Raw genomic sequence first — 18,434 nt, 5'->3', positions numbered from 1 at the left:
AAACTTACGGTGGGAACACAAGCACAGGGAGGAGCTAGTCAACTTTGAAAGCATCACAGGTGACATATGAGATGGGTCTTAAATGTTCAAAGGCACTAGCGCAGAAATTCCGGAGGAAACCAGCCTGTGCAAAACTGATAAACGCTGGGATTCTCAAACTTGTAGGTGGGTAAGAATCACCCGACAGGTTGGTTTAAAATGTAGATTGCAGGGATACACTGCCCAGGAAACTTCGGGTTCAATACCCAAGTAGCATCCATTTTAACAAGCTTCCCAGGAGGCTAGTCAGAAAATCATAGTTACAGAAGGCGGGCTGGGGAGCAGCGGCTTCTGGGTCTCCGAATGAGGGCACACAATTAAAATTTAAAAAAACGAAACCAAACCAACCCCTCCATTTGCGTTGCGCCTTCAGGGTGCTTGAGGCTTTCCTGTGCCTTACTTTGTCGGAGCCTCGCAAAAATGCTGTGGGGTGGAAATTAGGAGTCTCATTTCAAAGAGGAGGAAACAGGTTTAGAGTGGAGGGATGAATTTGCTCAAGGTCACAAAGCGGAAGGGGGTACAGCAGAGACCGAAAATCGTCAGACTCCCAACTCGGAAGCCTTTCGACCAGGTAAGCTGGCCCGGAGTGGGTGGGGCTCAGACTCTCCCTGCAGGCCGGTTCCAAAATGGTGGGGGCAGTGGCGTCAGCAACGCCCCCGCCCCTTCCGTTCACCGCCCTCCTCCATCTCCAGGCCACCCGGGCGGGGGGAGGGGAATGGACCCGAGCAATCCACGTGACTGCCGACAACCGAGCGCGTGACGCAAAGCGGCGGGCCCAACGCTCGCCTTGTCTTTTGGGAAAGGTAGTTCTGGTGGCAGCCAAATCGGCCAGGAGAGGCGGGCGTAGGACTACATTTCCCAGGAGGCAGCGGGTCTACGCCGTCGCCGTCGTCGGAGAGCGGAGACGCTGGGCGCGCTGTGGGGCGGGGGCGAGGTTCGGGCTGGTTGTGCCGTTGCGAGCTGCGGCTGCGATCGCTGTGGTAGGCCCAGGTGAGTGAGCGCCTCTGATGGAAGTTAGGGCAGCTTAACTGGCTCCAGTGGTTTCATCTCTTATCTTTTTTCCCCAGCTGGGTCAAGGGCTCGGGGAAGGCCTGGCGCGGAGTCGCTCCCCCGCGCTTACACCCTGGCCTCTTCTGAGCGGGCTCCACTCTCTCCGGCTCCTCCCCCTCCCCGCCCTTCAGGGCTTCCCCTGGCCCTGGCCTAGCTCCCGAGGCTCTGGGTCGCCTTTTCTCCAGAGCAGCTCTTAGCGCCACTTTTTCTTGCAGTCGGCCTGGGGGCGGCCACTCCCTACTCTTTGCCTTTTGGTCGTATGAACCCCATTATTTGGATTTATTTTCCCGGAACTCCTGTGTGCCCTTCCCCCCATCCAGTCCCCATTGGCCTGGTTCTGTCTTCTCCTAGGGCGCATGTGGCTGCCACTCAGTAAATGTTAGTATCGCTTCCGTTCTTTCCAGCCTGGTGGCCGAAAAAGGGATAGTCCAAATTTGTCTCCTACGGGAATATTAAGAGTTCTCACTTTTTTTCTTGGGCTGGAGCTGAGGCCGGCTTGCATTCCAGTGGCAGTCGGCGTGAGTTCTGCTTATATGAGGTGACTTATTTTGCTTCTCTTAGCGCCTAAGAAACTTTTATCAACTTTTGTCTTTGACTTTCCAAATCTTAGGGGGTGGAGCATGGCAGCAGAAGCTGGGGAGCAGCAGTGGTGCCCAGAAGTTGGAAGCCATCAGTGGCAGTACAGGGTTTATGGGGAATTTGTTAATTGGATTGAAGGGAAAGCCTTTGAGAGTGTAGAAGGACCTGGCAGGAGAGAGGCAGTGAAGCTTCTGTGGGGAGCATAACGGAAGTGTTCTGAACTAGTCAGCCTGGTTTCAAATCTTGGCCCTGCTATCTTTTGATCTGAGGTCAAGAGTCTTCATTTCCAGGTGCCTCCGTTTTCTTATCACTAAAACAGCAGTGAGTAGCAGTGACGCCTTTACAGGGTTATTGTGGAAACTAAATGAGACAAAATAAAAGTCACTTAGCCACTGTTACAACTATCATCATTTATATGTTTTCTTTTAGAGTGTGCGCCCAAAGAGGTAAGGCATATATGACACCATTGTTTTTCTTGTCTTTCAGATGACCCTGACTTTTTTCGTTTGTGGAAGTACTGTTGTAGTCTGTCCTGTTATTCTAGACAGCCTGACGTGTGTATTATGATTTAGAAGCTTGTTAAATAGCCAAAACCGGTGTCTGCCATGAACAACTTGTGGAGCAAATCGGGCTCAGTTTGTTCTTTGCCGGGACATGTATTTTGTGAACTAGTGTTCATACGTAAATGATAAGTTTTACTGCCACCATTTGGGCTTAATTTGTAAGAGAGTTGTATTGAGGTTTCTTTAATAAGTGATTTGATTAAAAAGCTCTATATCCAGTGTAATTCCATCTCTTTGTTTTTTAAACCTTTTAGCACCAGAGAAAGCTCTCCAGTTTTGGAGGTTGATGTTTTTAGTTTTGTAGCCTAGGTACAGTTCAGTTTTAGCAGTGGTGGTGGTAGTAGTAGTACCACCTTAGTGTATTTATGTAGTACCAAGTATATAGGTACTTTTGAATTTGGTTTAGCCTGTAAAATATGGATTACAAAAAGTGTAATCTGTTTTGTTCCGAGGAATTGGAGGGAGGAAGCTTGGAATATTTCTGAGATGAACACAGAGATGGGGAATGATGATTACTGGGAGGGCACACAGACCTACGATTTATTATTATTATTATTTTTTGAGACAAAGTCTCTCTCTGTCACCCTGAGATCTGGCACAATCTCTGCTCACTGCAACCTCTGCCTCCTGGGTTCAAGTGATTCTCCTGCTTCTGCCTCCTGAGTAGCTGGGATTACAGGTGTGTGTCACCACGCCTGGCTCATTTTTTTATTTTTAGTAGAGACGGGGTTTCACCATGTTGACCAGGCTAGTCTTGAACTCCTGACCTCAGGGGATCACCCACCTCGGCCTCCCTAAGTGTTGGGATTACAGGCATGAGCCACCGTGCCTGGCCACGATTTATTATTTTTAGAATGGATAGTCCTAACCACTAAGCATTTCAGGGCGCCACCCTGTTTCTATAGGGCATAGTGACATCCTAAATGGAAGGAAGTTTGGTTAATGCTCTTCTCTCAAATGCAGGGTTTTGGTGGATTTTTTCACACATATTCTATAAACATCTAAGATCTGTTCACTATTTGACTCTGATTGATTGGGTAATTTATTCAACAAATAGTATTTGAGAGCCTATCATTTACCAGCTCCTGTTGTGGGCCTGTGAATGTATTGGGGTACAATGACAGATGAGGTCTTGTCTTTTGGAAACTTAACACAATTGTTGGGGGCAGGGGACACAAAAGGTAAGCAAATAAATTACAAATTGAGAAAAGTAACAGAGGTGTCCAGTTCAGGACTCTGATAGACACTGAAAAGGGGGAATGAATTTCTTTTTTTTTTTTTTTTTTTTTTTGAGACGGAGTCTCGCTCTGTGGCCCAGGCTGGAGTGCAGTGGCTGGATCTCAGCTCACTGCAAGCTCCGCCTCCTGGGTTCACACCATTCTCCTGCCTCAGCTTCCCGAGTAGCTGGGACTATAGGCACCCACCACCTTGCCCGGCTAGTTTTTTGTATTTCTTAGTAGAGACGGAGTTTCACCGTGTTAGCCAGGATGGTCTCGATCTCCTGACCTTGTGATCCACCCGTCTCGGCCTCCCAAAGTGCTGGGATTACAGGCTTGAGCCACCGCGCCCGGCCCCTGAAGTTCTTTTTGGGGAGAGTGAGGAACCAATTTTGTAGGATGTCAAGGAGAGGGTATCCAGGTAGAGGAAACAGTAAGTGCCCAAACTGGAAGATGGGAAGAATTTAGTGTACTTTCAGAACTGAAAGGAGGCCAATTGTGTTTGACACTTTGGAGAGTGATTACAGATGAGTTGGAGAGGTAAGGTTATTAGGGAAGCCATTGAAGCCTTCTGATGGTAGGAAGGATTGCCATCTCTTTCTTTCTCTAATATGGGTAGACACATAAATTATTTACACCTTTTTTTTTTTTTTTTGAGATGGAGTTTCGCTCTTGTTGCCCGGGCTGGAGTGCCATGGCGCGATCTCGGCTCACTGCAACTTCCTCCTCCCGATTCAAGCGATTCTCCTGCCTCACCTTCCCAAGTAACTGGGATTACAGGCATGTGCCGCCACGCCTGGCTAATTTTGTATTTTTAGTAGAGACGGGGTTTCTCCATGTTGGTCAGGCCGGTCTCAAACTCCCGCCCTTAGGTGATCCCCCTGCCTTGGCCCCCTGAAAGTGCTGAGATTATAGGCATGAGCCACTGCGTGCAGCCTACAACACGTTCGGTAGTACAGATGAAGGAAGGGGGAAGGAAGGGGTTTAAGGGGTGATTTATGTTTTAAAATCATTTCAAGGAAGTATGGAAAATGGATTGTGAGGTACGTTAGTTAAAAGACTGAAGATGGTAGTTACCTGACAGAGCAAGAAGATAGAGATGGAAGAGTAAGAAGCAGCAGAGATTGGAGAGTAAGTAGGTTTAATAGTTTCTGTAGGCTGCACAGTGAGCCATGATCATGCCACTGCATGCCAGCCTGGGCAACAGAGTGATACCTGGATTCAAAACAAACTTATTCTCCATGGTAGGACATTGTGTTTCTTTTTCTTTTTCTTTTTTTTTTTTTTTGAGATGGGAGTCTTGCTCTGTTGCCCAGACTGGAGTGTGGTGGTGGAATCTTGGCTCACTGCGACCTCCACCTCCTGGGTTCAAGTGATTCTCCTGCCTTAGCCTCCCGAGTAGCTGGGATTACAGGCACCCGCTGCCACACCTGGCCTCTTTTTTTTTTTCTTCTGGAGGCAGTCTTGCTCTGTTGCCCAGGCTGGAATGCAATGACACTGTCTTGGCTCACTGCAACCTCTGCCTCCTGGTTTCAAGCAATTCTCCCTGCCTTAGCCTTCTGAGTAGCTGGGATTACAGGCGCCTGCCACCGTGCCTGGCTAATTTTTGTATTTTTTGTTTTTTTTCTTGAGATGGAGTTTCTCTCTTGTCACCCAGGCTGGACAGTGCAATGGCATGGTCTCGGCTCACTGCAACCTCTGCCTCCAGGGTTCAAGTGATTCTCCAGCCTTAGTGTCCCGAATAGCTGGAATTACAGGCGTCCACCACTATGTCCAGCTAATTTTTGTATTTTTAGTGGAGACAGGGTTTTGCCATGTTGGCCAGGCTGGTCTTGAACTCCTGACCTCAGGTGATCCGCCCGGCTTGGCCTTCTAAAGTGCTGGGATTACAGGCGTGAGCCACCGCGCCTAGCCTGTGGCAGGACATTGCGTTCTTTTTTTTTTTTTTTTGAGACAGAGTCTCGCTCTGTCGCCCAGGCTTGAGTGCAGTGGCGTGGTCTCGGCTCACTGCAACCTCCGCTCCTCCAGATTTTAAGCAGTTCTCTGCCTCAGCCTCCAGAGTAGCTGGGATTATAGGCGCCTGCCACCACGCCCAGCTAATTTTTTTGTATTTTTGGTAGAGACCGGGTTTCACCATTTTGGCCAGGCTGGTCTTGAACGCCTGACCTCGTGATCCACCTGCCTTGGCCTCCCAAAGTGCTGGGATTACAGGCGTGAGTCACCGTGCCCGGCGACATTGCATTCTTAATCTATGGCCTGTGGACTCCAGGGAGCCCAAGAACTCTGTAAAATGTTTTTGAGTAGGGATGCATTTTCTCAAGGAAAATGTGTTCTCCTACCATATTCATTAGAGTTTCAAAAAAGTTAAGAACTACTGTTCTAGACCCTATAATGCAGCTTTATAATCCATAAAAATGTAGGCTGGGCGTGGTGGCTCATGCTTATAATCCCAGCACTTTGGGAGGGTAAGGTGGGAGGATCCCTTGAGCCCAGGAGTTCAAGGTATCAGAGAGCTATGATTGCACCACTGCACTCCAGCCTGGGCAATAGAACCAGACCCTGTCGCTAAGGAAAAAGAAAGGTAATTGCTCAAGGCTTCCCAAGGCAGTAAGAGGCCACAGGTACCCTTTCTAAAAGATTGACTTTATTAATTTTTCAAGGGAACTAATTTATTTTTTTTTTTGAGATGGAGCCTCGTTCTGTTGCCCAGGTTGGAGTGCAGTGGTGTGATCTTGGCTCACTGCATCCTCAGCCTCCCAGGTTCAAGTGATTGGCATCCCAAAGTGCTGGGATTACAGGCTTGAGCCACCGCGCCCAGCCAAAACCTAAGATTTCTACAGCACGTCATTAAAACATACTACTTACCCTCAAAAATAAAAAACTGTAGGCCAGGCGTGGTGGCTCACCGCTATAATCCCAGCACTTTGCGGGGCTGAGGCAGGCAGATCACGAGGTCAGGAGATAGAGACCATCTTGACTAACACAGTGAAACCATGTCTCTACTAAAAATACAAAAATTAGCCAGGTGTGGTGGCACACGCCTGTAGTCCCAGCTACTCAGGAGGCTGAGGCAGGAGAATGGCGTAAACCTGGGAGGCAGAGGTTGCAGTGAGCTGAGATCCGGCCATTGCACTCCAGCCTGGGCGACAGAGCGAGACTCCGTCTTAAAAAAAAAAAAAAAAAAAAAAAAAGAAAAAGCAGATCTGGCAGCCATGGACCTGCTTTTCTGCTTTGCAGCAATGGTCTTTTATAGTTGGGGCATGTCATCTCCAGTTTGCCCTAGACCCTGCCAATAGTCTGACATGTAGCCCTGACATGGACAGAGTGTCAGTGTTTACTATTTTATACCTGTATATTATCTATTTTACATCTTTTTTTTTTTTTTTTTTTTTTAAACCTGTTCTGGTTATATCATAGAGGTCTCTGATAACCCCATTCAAAGTCACTTTGCTGTCTTACATCATCATTTATCTTTTTTTTCTGTCTTGGCACCTTATATCCTTCCTTTGTTTCTTAAAAAAAAAAAAAGATTTTAGGCAGCTTTGAAAGATGGAGTTGATAATTCCAGTGCTTTGGGATGCCGAGGCAGGCGGTTCACGAGGTCAGGAGATCGAGACCATTCTGGCTAACACTGTGAAACCCCGTCTCTACTAAAAATACAAAAAATTAGCCGGGTGTGGTGGCGGGCGCCTGTAGTCCCAGCTACTTGGGAGGCTGAGGCAGGAGAATGGCGTGAACTGGGGAGGCGGAGCTTGCAGTGAGCCGGGATCGTGCCACTGCACTCCAGCCTGGGCAACAGAGTGAGACTCTGTCTCAAAAAAACAAAAAAGAAAGATGGAGTTGAAACAATGGAGGGGAACCCCCAAAACACTGAATTACTTTGTTTCCAAACTGAAGAAACCCAGACTTTCAAAGCATAGAGGCATTGGTCTGACCCCTGCCTGTGCCTTCTTTAGCTGGTACGTGTTCAGTGTCCTTACTTTCGTTCTGCTTGATTTGCTTTATAGCATCTGGAATGTTGTCACTGTGTAGCTTGGCCTGTCTCAGAAGATAGAAGGCCAAGCAGATTTGTTGAATGTCTGCTTGTAAGACTTTTGACTCTTGTCCTGAGACATAACAGCTAAGGTTATTCTATTATTTTTTAAAATAATAAACAACTATGAAGTCCATTGCATTGTTTTCAGTAATGCCATGTGATTTTTGTGTGTGTGTGTGTGTGAGGTTAACAACTCGATTTCCTTTTTCTCGATTTTGTTAAAAAGGATGGCATGAATAAAGGACTGATAGAGGAATGCGTAGAGGTGAGACTGTATTGTAAAGTTAACGAGGAAGTTTCTTTACTCAAGGGCTTTCCATTATATCAGGACTTCACAGAAGATGGTCCCAGTTTATCTAAAGACTATGTCCTAGAGTCTTGACTAATTTGTTTGGCTTGCAAGACTATCGGCTATCAGAAAAAAACTTTTCACATGAATGTGATTGAGGAATTGGTCAGATTCCAGTGTTGGGTTGCTGAATAGAAAAAGAGAATTAGTGGCTGGGTGTGGTGGCTCACGCCTGTAATCCCAGCACTTTGGGAGGCCGAGGTGGGCGGATCACGAGGTCAGGAGATCGAGACCATCCTGTCTAACATGGTGAAACCTCATCTCTACTAAAAATGCAAAAAAATTAGCCGGGTGTGGTGGCGGGCGCCTGTAGTCCCAGCTACTTTGGAGGCCAAGGCAGGAGACTGGTGTGAACCCGGGAGGTGGAGCTTGTAGTGAGCCGAGATTGAGCCACTGCACTCCAGCCTGGGCGACAGAGTGAGACTTCATCTCAAAAAAAAAAAAAAAAAAATGTTGATTTAAGGCAGGGCGCAGTGACTCATAGCCCGAGCAACATGATGAAACACCTCCACCTCTACAAAATAAAATAAAAAATCAGCCGATGTGGTGGTGTGAGCCTGTAGTCCCAGCTACTTAGGGGGCTGAGGCAGGAGGATTGCTTGAACCCAGGAGGTTGAGGCTGTGGTGAGCCAAGATTGCACCACTGCACTCTAGCCGGGGTGACAAAGTGAGACCCTGTCTCAAAAAAAAAACAGTTTATAAAAATTTGTGTTCAAAACCCATTCTATCAAGACTATTCTGCAGAACTGTAGGTAACTATAATAAATAGGTTGTAATAATGATAGTTTCCTGAGTTGTCCTTCTCCTTCAGTCAGAACAGTTGTGCATTTATATTTTATACTTTGAGGCTCTGCTTAACATTTCATTTTTTGTTTTTATTTTTATTTTGAGATAGGGTCTTGTTTTGTCACCCAGGCTGGAGTGTGGTGGCGTGATCACGGCTCACCACAGCCTGGACCTCTTGGGCCCAGGGAGTCCTCCCACCTCAGCCTCCTGAGTAGCTGGGACTACAGGTATTCACCACCATGCCTGGCTAATTTTTGTAGTTTTATAGAGAGAGGGTTTCACCATGTTGCCCAGGCTGGTCTTGAACTCCTTCCTCAGCCTCCCAAAGTGCTGGGATTACAGGTGTAAGCCATCACACCCTGCCAACATGTTATTTTTAAAAAGGTAAAACTGGTAAGTCCCTTAATACTCTTCTACCCTACCCCAGGGTTTCTTCAAGCAGAGCACACTTATGAAAGCCCTGGTGGGGCAGGGAGGTGTCTTCATTTTCTCCCCCCTGCTCACAGATAGATGCCAGTTGAAAAAATTCAGACATTACAGAAAAATAGGTAATGTTGAAAGTAAAAGTTTCTCATAATGTCGTTCTTCAGGCCAGTGTTTAGATATGTAGAAGAGATTTTTACTGTTTTGTCATGTTGTATGTATATATATCTTTTCCTTTGGTACTAGATGAAGGTATGTCTGAATAGTAAAGATAAATAGGAACCGTGGAGGAGAAATAGGGATATACTTCTTGAGTTTGTTTATTATGAAAGCTTAATATTTAGCATCGGCCGGGCGCGGTGGCTCAAGCCTGTAATCCCAGCACTTTGGGAGGCCGAGACGGGCGGATCACGAAGTCAGGAGATCGAGACCATCCTGGCTAACCCGGTGAAACCCCGTCTCTACTAAAAATATACAAAAAAAACTAGCCGGGCGAGGTGGCGGGCGCCTGTAGTCCCAGCTACTCGGGAGGCTGAGGCAGGAGAATGGCGTAAACCCGGGAGGCGGAGCTTGCAGTGAGCTGAGATCCGGCCATTGCTCTCCAGCTTGGGCGACAGAGCGAGACTCTGTCTCAAAAAAAAAAAAAAAAAAAATATTTAGCATCTTGCTTCAGAAGAACTTAAATTGTAAAAGCCCATTCTGATGATTCCTCTTTTCCTTGAAAATTTAGAAGGTGGCATTAATTCTTGGGTTAATGGTGAATGCTTTGTCTTATTCATAGTGTAGAACCTTGCCTCTTCTATTCCTTTATTTCTGTTTCAGTCTTTTTTTTTTTTTTTTGAGATGGAGTGTCACTTTGTCACCTAGGTTGGAGTCAAATGGCACGATCTTGGCTTACTGCAACCTCTGCCTCCCAGTTCAATCAATTCTCCTGCCTCAGCCTTCCGAGTAGCTGGGATTACAGGCGCCCACTACTGCGTCTGGCTAATTTTTGTATTTTTAGTAGATTGGGGGTTTCGCCGTGTTGGCCAGGCTGGTTTCGAACTCGACCTCAGGTGATCTGCCCACCTTGATCTCCCAAAGTGCTGGGATTACAGGTGTGAGGCACTGTGACCAGCCTATTCAATTTTAAATGGAGGTAGAAATCTCTGTCTGGCTCCAGTGGGGTTATTGTGATGGTTAGATGATTAACCCAATACCAGGCATGTGGTAGGTATTCAACACATGAATATCATTATTACTTTCTTATTTCTATGAAGATTTTGACACCATAGATACTAATATTATTGTATATGGAAACAAGAAGATAGGTTGTTTGATAGCTATTTGGAAAAGGAAAGTAGTCATAAGAAGTTAAACCTGAAAAGACAATGAGAAACACTCAGAACCCTCAACCCACAGCAGTTGGAAAGAACAAAGGATACCAAAAAGGCAGTGTTTTAAGATAGTGAAGGAAGGATGGTGTAATTTTTCAATAAATGGTTCTAGAAGAATTGGTTGACTGTTTTGAAAGTTAGATAATTAATACTGACAAAATAAGTCTTATATGAAAACCAGAGAGATACAGATGAAATTGAGATACCATTTTCTTCCTGAGATTTCCACTATGACAAAAAAAATGATGATTATTGTTGGTGAAGGTTTGGAGAAATTCTCAGACACTGGTGGTAGCAGTATAAATTGCTGTAGCCTTTTCTAGAGGACAACAGTATGTACTTCGATGAACGCACCTTAAGGATTTCCTATTGAACAGGTCCTTAAAGATAAGAATAATCATCACAATATTATTTATGTAAGTGAAAAATTGATAGCAACCTAAATATACGTTACCATGGGACTGCTTATGGTACATTTTTATAGTGGAATACTAGGTAGAAAAGAGATGTAGACTGGAAAGTCATGTTTATTGACATAATACAGTGAGTTTAAAAAAAGTCCAGAACTAATGCTTTTGTTTGGTTTAAAAACCTTTATGTCGGACTGGGCGTGGTGGCTCACACCTGTAATCCCAGCAGTTTGGGAGGCCGGGGTGGGTGGATCACGAGGTCAGGAGTTTAAGACCAGCTGGCCAACATAGTGAAACCCCGTCTCTACTAAAAATACGAAAAAAGTAGCTGGGCATGGTGGCGGGCGCCTGTAGTCCCAGTTATTTGGGAGGCTGAGGCAGGAGAATTGCTTGAACCAGCGGGGCAGAGGTTGCATTGAGCTGAGATTACGCCCCTGCACTCCAGCCTGGGTGACACAGCAAAACTGTCTTAAAAGAAAAAAAAAAACCTTTATGACAGACTGGGTGCAAAAACCAAACCTTCATGTCTCTCCATTTCTTCCTTGATCAGTGTCTATTAAGAATATATTGAACTCTAAAAATTCAGTTCTTCAGTCATACTAGCTATATAGAACTATATGGATATATAGGACATTTCATTTTCAGAAAGTTCTAGTAGACAGACAGTGCTGGTATACATTGCCCTTTCTTCCTTTTTTCCCTTCCTCCTTCTCCCTTTCCTTTTCCTCTTCCTTCTCCCCACTCCAGTCTTCCTTCCCCTCCCTTCCCCTGAGCTTAACTGATCCTCCCATTTCCCCCTCCCAAAGTGTTGGGATTATAGGCTTGAGCCACCAATGTGCCAGCCTACCTTGCCTCTTCGTATCTTTGTCAGCATCTTCTGCCGGGGTCTCCTAGTACATGCCGTTTTCCATCCTTAGATTTCACAGAAGAGTTTCTGAATTTCCTTTGTCATTTATGTATCACTATTTTCTTTTTCTTTTTGAGACGGAGTCTCGCTCTGTCGCACAGGCTAGAGTGCAGTGGCCGGATCTCAGCTCACTGCAGGCTCCGCCTCCCGGGTTTAAGCCATTCTCCTGCCTCAGCCTCCCGAGTAGCTGGGACTACAGACGCCCGCCACCTCACCCCCGCCACCTCACCCGGCTAGGTTTTTTTTTTTTTTTTGTATTTTTAGTAGAGACGGGGTTTCACCGTGTTAGCCAGGATGGTCTCGATCTCCTGACCTCGTGATCCGCCCGTCTCGGCCTCCCAAAGAGAGTGCTAGGTTTGTATTGGTGAAACATCGTGCTCAGGCTGCATTAGAATTTAGATTGATGTAAGTACCACGTTTGATGTTCCTTGATTTTTTTTTTATTTGTGGGAAATTTGGAAATTAGACATTAAGTACTTGCCTGAGTGCTAGGCATTTATTGGAATGGAAATATGTGGTATGAAAAATATTTTTTGATTGGTGTCATTTTCAGGTTTAATTCCTATCCAGATTATTTTTTTAGGGATAGACTATTGCTTAGATTGGGGCTTCAAGTGTTGTCTTCAGGATACTGGATATTTATGATGAGTGAGCTAAAGCTTGTTGAGTGTCTATTTTGGGGCTATGGTAGGCAGATCTCTTCCCTCTGGTTAGTGTTATTACAGCTGTTGTGATGATCTCACTGAATGTAGCTAAAATGGACTTTCAGTTAGCAACAGTTTTAGAAGATTTAGTGTAATGAGCTGGCTTTTTTTGTTGTTGTTTTCTTTTTTTTTTTTTTTTTTTTTTTTGGAGACGAGGTCTCACTTCATTCTCATTTCATTGCCCAGGCTGGAGTGCAGTGGTGCAATCACAGCTTACTGCAGCCCCTCAAACTCCTGGGCTGGAAAGGTGACTTCTGATCTTGAGAGGATCGAGTGATCCTTCCACCTCAGCTTCACAAGTAGCTGGGACTGTAGGTTCTTGCCACCATGCCCGGCTGTTTTTTATTTTTTGTAGAGACGGGGTCGCCCTGTGTTGCCCAGGCTGGTCTTTTTTTTTTTTTTTTTTGGTTTGAGGCAGTGTCTTGCTTTATCACCCAGGCTGGAGTGCAGTGGGGCTATGTCAGCTCACTACAACCTCCGCTGCCCCTGTACCGGGTTTAAGGGATTATCCTGCCTCAGCCTCCCAAGTAGCTGGGATTACATGTTTGTGCCACCACGGCCAGCTAATTTTTGTGTTTTTAGTAGAGACGAGGTTTTACCATGTTGTCCAGACTGGTCTTGAATGCTTGTGCTCAAGTGATCCTCCCACCTTGGCCTCCCAAAGTGCTGAGGTTTCAGGCATGAGCCACCTTACCTGGCCAAACTGGCTTTTACATTTCATCATCTCTGTAAGGCCTTTGTTTCCCTGGTTCTGGGTAAGTTAATCACTCTGTATCAAGTGTATTCTAGCAGGTATGGCAATATCTTTGATTTCTGTTTTCCTCCAACATTTTATTATGAAAGATTTCAAGCATACAAAAAAATTGAAACAATTGTACAGTACAGTGAGACCTACATGTCCATCACCTAGATTTTATATTTGTTAGCATTTACTTAATTACTTTGTCACTTCTTTCCACTAATAACTCATTTTACTTTTTTTTTGTGGTAAAATATGTATAACACAAAATTTTATCATCTTAATCACTTGTTTTTGTGGATACATTTCACAGTTTATTTACATTTTAAGACTAACCTTGATCTCAAAATCACATATCCCTATATGTGGTTTTTTTTTTTGTTGACTTCACGTAAATGCATGGCTTGTTACACAAAGAATATAAATATTTACCATGTCTGTTACATGTAACACATAAAAACAACTTGTGACAGAAATTCATCAACCCCCCTATATTAAGGTTCTCCAGAGGGACAGAACCCAAGGATATATGTATAAATAAAAGGGAGTTTATTAGGAAAAATTGGCTCTCACAGTTACAAGGTGAAGTTCCATGATAGGCTATCTGCAAGCTGGGGAAAGAGAAAAACTGATCGCGTGACTCAGTCCAAGTCCAAAAGCCTCAAAACCAGGGAAGCCAACAGTGCAGCCCTTAGTTCGAGGTGGAAGGCCCGTGAGCCCCTGGGAGGCCTCTAGTGCAAGTCCCAGAGTCCAAAGGCTGAAGAACCTGAAGTCTGATGTCTAAGGGCAGGAGGAGAGGATGCCAAGCATCTGTCACAGCATGAGAGAGTGAGCAGACTCAGCACGCAATCTACTTATCCCCCCTTCTTCTGCCTGCTTTGTTTAGCTGTGCTCAATGCTGATTGAATGGTGTCCCACCCACATTGAGGTTCCAGCTGGTTCCTCCCATAGTCCACTCACTCACATGTCAGTCTTCTGGCAACCCTCACAGACATACCCAGGAACATTGCCTCGTCAGCCATATAGCCAATCCTCTGTCCAGTCGACACCTAATATTAACCATCACAGCCCTTACCATTTTTTTGGTATAAATATAGGTATCAAAATAATCCTAGGTTTTTTTATTCAATATTTTGGATTTTTTTTTTCTTGTGCATATTTTGGATACTACTAGAAGTCAGCACCTGCACCACTTCAAAAATTAACATAATTTGTGATAATATTTATTTTACCTGCTACTTTAAACAATTTTGGCTGCAGCTTGTCGCTAAGCAAAATGGATAAAGCATGCCATTTCTGTTTTTCCTTCTTAAAATTTTTACTTTTCAGAAATACGTGCCGCTGCCACCTGACACTTCTTGCCACGCTTTTGTCTTATAAACCTGAATTCTCTTTAGAGTACTCCAGGTTTATGTTTAAATGACAGTGCCCTAACAAGAGAAAAAAAAATTGTGCTGTATTTTTCTTCCCATTACCTGAAAGCATAATGGGGGTGTGTGTGTGTGTGTGTGTGTGTGTGTATATATGTATACATGTACACACACATATATAAATAAAACATGTTCTTACAAATGCCCAGGTCATGTTTACCAACAGAAATTCTTTTACTTAATGTATGGGTATTTTGCATTGTGATACTTACATTAAGACTTGATACTTGCATTAAGACTTGAGTAGAAGGTTGACTTAAATTTAAGATCCGCTAAAATTTTCTTTTTTTTTTTTGAGACAGAGTCTCGCTCTTTTGCCCAGGCTGGAATGCAGTGGCGTGATCTTGGCTCACTGCAGTCTCCAACTCCTGGGTTCAAGCAATTCTCCTGCCTCAGCCTCCAGAGTAGCTAGAACTACAGGCACCCACTACCGTCCCTGGCTAATTTTTGTATTTTTAGTAGAGATGGGGTTTTGTCGTGTTAGGCTGGCCTCGAATTCCTGACCTCAGGTGATCCACCTACCTTGGCCTCCCACAGTGTTGGGATTACAGGTGTGAGCCACTGTGCCTGGCTGAGATCTGTTAAAATTAATTGTCATAGTTTTACTTCTGGTGGCTGTGGAAGCTACTTATTTTCTTTGGATGTCATTAGATGTCTTAGCTCTTGAAGTACAACTTTAATGCTATATGGATTTTGCCATTTTGCTAACAGTGGTATGCTCCATGCATCCACCATCCCACTGGAATTATTTATTCCATAATAATTTTTGGTATAAACCTAACTGATGAAGCTTCCAGGTATTTAGATCTACATTCTACTTTCAGGTTATATATTCTGCTTTCATTTTTTTGTGTGTTCATTTATTTGTTTTTTTTAATAAATTTTTTTTTGTTTTTTTTTTGAGACAGAGTCTCGCTCTGTTGCCCAGGCTGGAGTGCAGTGGCCAGATCTCAGCTCACTGCAAGCTCCACCTCCCGGGTTCACGCCATTCTCCTGCCTCAGCCTCCCGAGTAGCTGGGACTACAGGCGCCCGCCACCTCGCCTGGCTAGTTTTTTGTATTTTTTTAGTAGAGACGGGGTTTCACCATGTTAGCCAGGATGGTCTCAATCTCCTGACCTCGTGATCCACCCGTCTCGGCCTCCCAAAGTGCTGGGATTACAGGCTTGAGCCACCGCGCCCGGCGCATTTATTTGTTTTTTGAGACAAGGTCTCACTCTCCCGCAGTGCAGTGGTACAAACATACGAACTCCTGGGCCCAAATGATCCTCCTGCCTCAACCTGTGGAGTAGCTGTGACTACAGGTGTGCGCCACGATGCCTGGCTAATTTTCTTTATATATATATTTTTTATGTCTTTTTTTTTTTTTTTGGTTGAGACGGTGTCTCACTCTGTCACCCAGGCTGGAGTGCAGTGGCCGGATCTTGGCTCACTGCAAGTTCTGCCTCCCGGGTTTACGCCATTCTCCTGCCTCAGCCTCCCGAGTAGCTGGGCACCCGCCACCTCGCCTGGCTAGTATTTTTTTTTTTTTTTTTAATATATTTTTTTTAGTAGAGACGGGGTTTCACCTTGTTAGCCAGGATGGTCTTGATCTCCTGACCTCGTGATCTGCCCGTCTCGGCCTCCCAAAGTGCTGGGATTACAGGCTTGAGCCACCGTGCCCGGCCTTTCTTTATATTTTGTAGAGAGCAGGTCTTGCCATGTTACCAGGTTGATGCTGAACTCCTGGGCTGAAGTGATCTTCCCACCTTAGCCTCTCGAAGTGCTGGGATTACAGGTGCGAGCCATCTGTTTTGAATTTTTTTTTTTTTTTTTTTTTTTTTTTTTTTTTTTGAGACGGAGTCTCGCTCTGTCGCCCAGGCTGGAGTGCAGTGGTGGGATCTCCGCTCACTGCAAGCTCCGCCTCCTGGGTTCATGTCATTCTCCTCCCGAGTAGCTGGGACTACAGGCACCCGCCACCACGCCCAGCTAATTTTTTGTATTTTTAGTAGACATGAGGTTTCACCATGTTAGCCAAGATAGTCTCGATCTGCTGACCTCGTGATCCGCCCACCTCGGCCTCCCAAAGTGCTGGGATTACAGGCATAAGCCACTGCGCCCGGTCTCGGTTTTGATTTTCTAAGGCATGTAGATAGATTTGTCAGGCTTTACCTTTATGGTTTATACTCATAGAATTTTGTTTGAAATCCTTCCTCACCCTGAATTCATACAGATATTCTCTTCTGTTCTAAAAATTTTAAAGCTTTTCACAGTTAGTGTTTTTTTAAAAATTGCTTATTTCATTTTATTTTGAGACAGACTGGGCGTGGTGGCTTTCCCATATAATCCCACCACTTTGGGAAGCTGAGGCAGGAGGATTACTATGATCATGCCACTGCATTCCAGCCTGGGTGAGAGTAAGACCCCATCTCTTAAAACAAAAATAGAAAGCTGATTGTGGTAAGCTGCTAACATTGCTTATAAATGCTTTGGAAATAAGATGCATTTTGTGAGGAACTTTATACTTAAGAATGACCAAGTGGCCTTGGGATTGATCTTTTGTGGGAAGGAAGAGGGTTGCCATTTGTTAATGGTGTTCAAATTTCTATTGGAGGCCGGGCGCGGTGGCTCAAGCCTGTAATCCCAGCACTTTGGGAGGCTGAGACGGGTGGATCACGAGGTCAGGAGATCGAGACCATCCTGGCTAACACGGTGAAACCCCGTCTCTACTAAAAAATACAAAAAAGAACTAGCCGGGCAAGGTGGCGGGCGCCTGTAGTCCCAGCTACTCGGGAGGCTGAGGCAGGAGAATGGCGTGAACCCGGGAGGCGGAGCTTGCAGTGAGCCGAGATCCGGTCACTGCACTCCAGCCCAGGCGACAGAGCAAGACTCCGTCTCAAAAAAAAAAAAAAAAAAAAAAAAAAAAAATTTCTATTGGATTACTATAAGCTGCAAAGCAGCTACTAATTTATTTTCTAGAACTAGGAGAATCAGATAATATGGACATTTTGGATAGGCATCTTTTTAGTTTTCTAAAGATTTCCAGCATTGGTAAGATTATTTCTAATTAGGAAGTTTGGTTGAAAGTAAGTTTCTGAACTCTGTGTCAAATCTAGTAGCTACTTCCAATTTGTAGTTAAAAAAAGAAAAAGTCTTCAAAGGTTGAATGTGCCTTCATGAATTCTCCAGCATGAGCAAACTAATATATCTAAAACCGAATTCAAAATTTCATCTAAATTATACCTTCTTAGCTTTACTATACTCAGTGTCAAACTGATTTCTTAGTCACTTAGTTTTGAAACCTCCTCTTTGTCACTTCTAAGTCTCGTCAGTTACTTGTTGAATGCCATATATATGTAAAATAGTTTCAGATTTCACTCCTGTGAGTTCTCATTTCCATTGCTATTGGATGCCTGGTGAGGAAAGCTCCTTTTCTCATATCTACCTGTACAATTTTACTTTTTTTTTTTTTTTTTTTTTGAGATGGAGTCTTGCTCTGTCGCCAGGCTGGAGTGCGGTGGTGTGATCTCAGCTCACTGCAACCTCCGACTCCCTGGTTCAAGCGATTTTCCTGCCTCAGCCTCCTGAGTAGCTGGGACTACAGGTATGCGCCACCATGCCCAGCTAATTTTTTTTTTGGATTTTTTTTTTTTTGAGACAGAGTCTCGCTCTGTCTCCCCGGCTGGAGTGCAGTGGCCCGATCTCTGCTCGCTGCAAGCTCTGCCTCTTGGGTTCACGCCATTCTCCTGCCTCAGCCTTTTTTTTTTGTATTTTTAGTAGAGACGGGGTTTCACCATGTTGGCCAGGATGGTCTTGATCTCCTGACCTCGTGATCCACCCGCCTCGGCC

At 44.9% G+C, this 18,434-nt stretch overlaps 1 protein-coding gene across 5 annotated transcripts in view; it reads left to right on the top strand.

The window, feature by feature from the left end:
- Positions 1-908: 908 nt before the first annotated feature.
- Positions 909-18,434, top strand: part of THRAP3 (thyroid hormone receptor associated protein 3) — an 80,178-nt gene continuing 62,652 nt past the window's right edge. For 3 of the 5 annotated variants that reach the window (XM_007979393.3, XM_007979391.3, XM_037997187.2), the window contains exon 1: positions 909-1,029. The gene's annotated coding sequence lies outside the window, so the exon portion shown is untranslated. Of the gene's footprint in view, positions 1,030-1,492; positions 1,628-18,434 lie in introns of those variants that run through there. The other 2 variants (XM_073007477.1, XM_073007478.1) reach the window with 2 other exon arrangements.

This window comes from Chlorocebus sabaeus, chromosome 20 (assembly GCF_047675955.1).
Source record: "Chlorocebus sabaeus isolate Y175 chromosome 20, mChlSab1.0.hap1, whole genome shotgun sequence".
NCBI classification, from domain to species: domain Eukaryota; kingdom Metazoa; phylum Chordata; class Mammalia; order Primates; family Cercopithecidae; genus Chlorocebus; species Chlorocebus sabaeus.
Note: the sequence above shows the minus strand (reverse complement) of the source record. Positions and strands in the feature narration are given on the sequence as shown.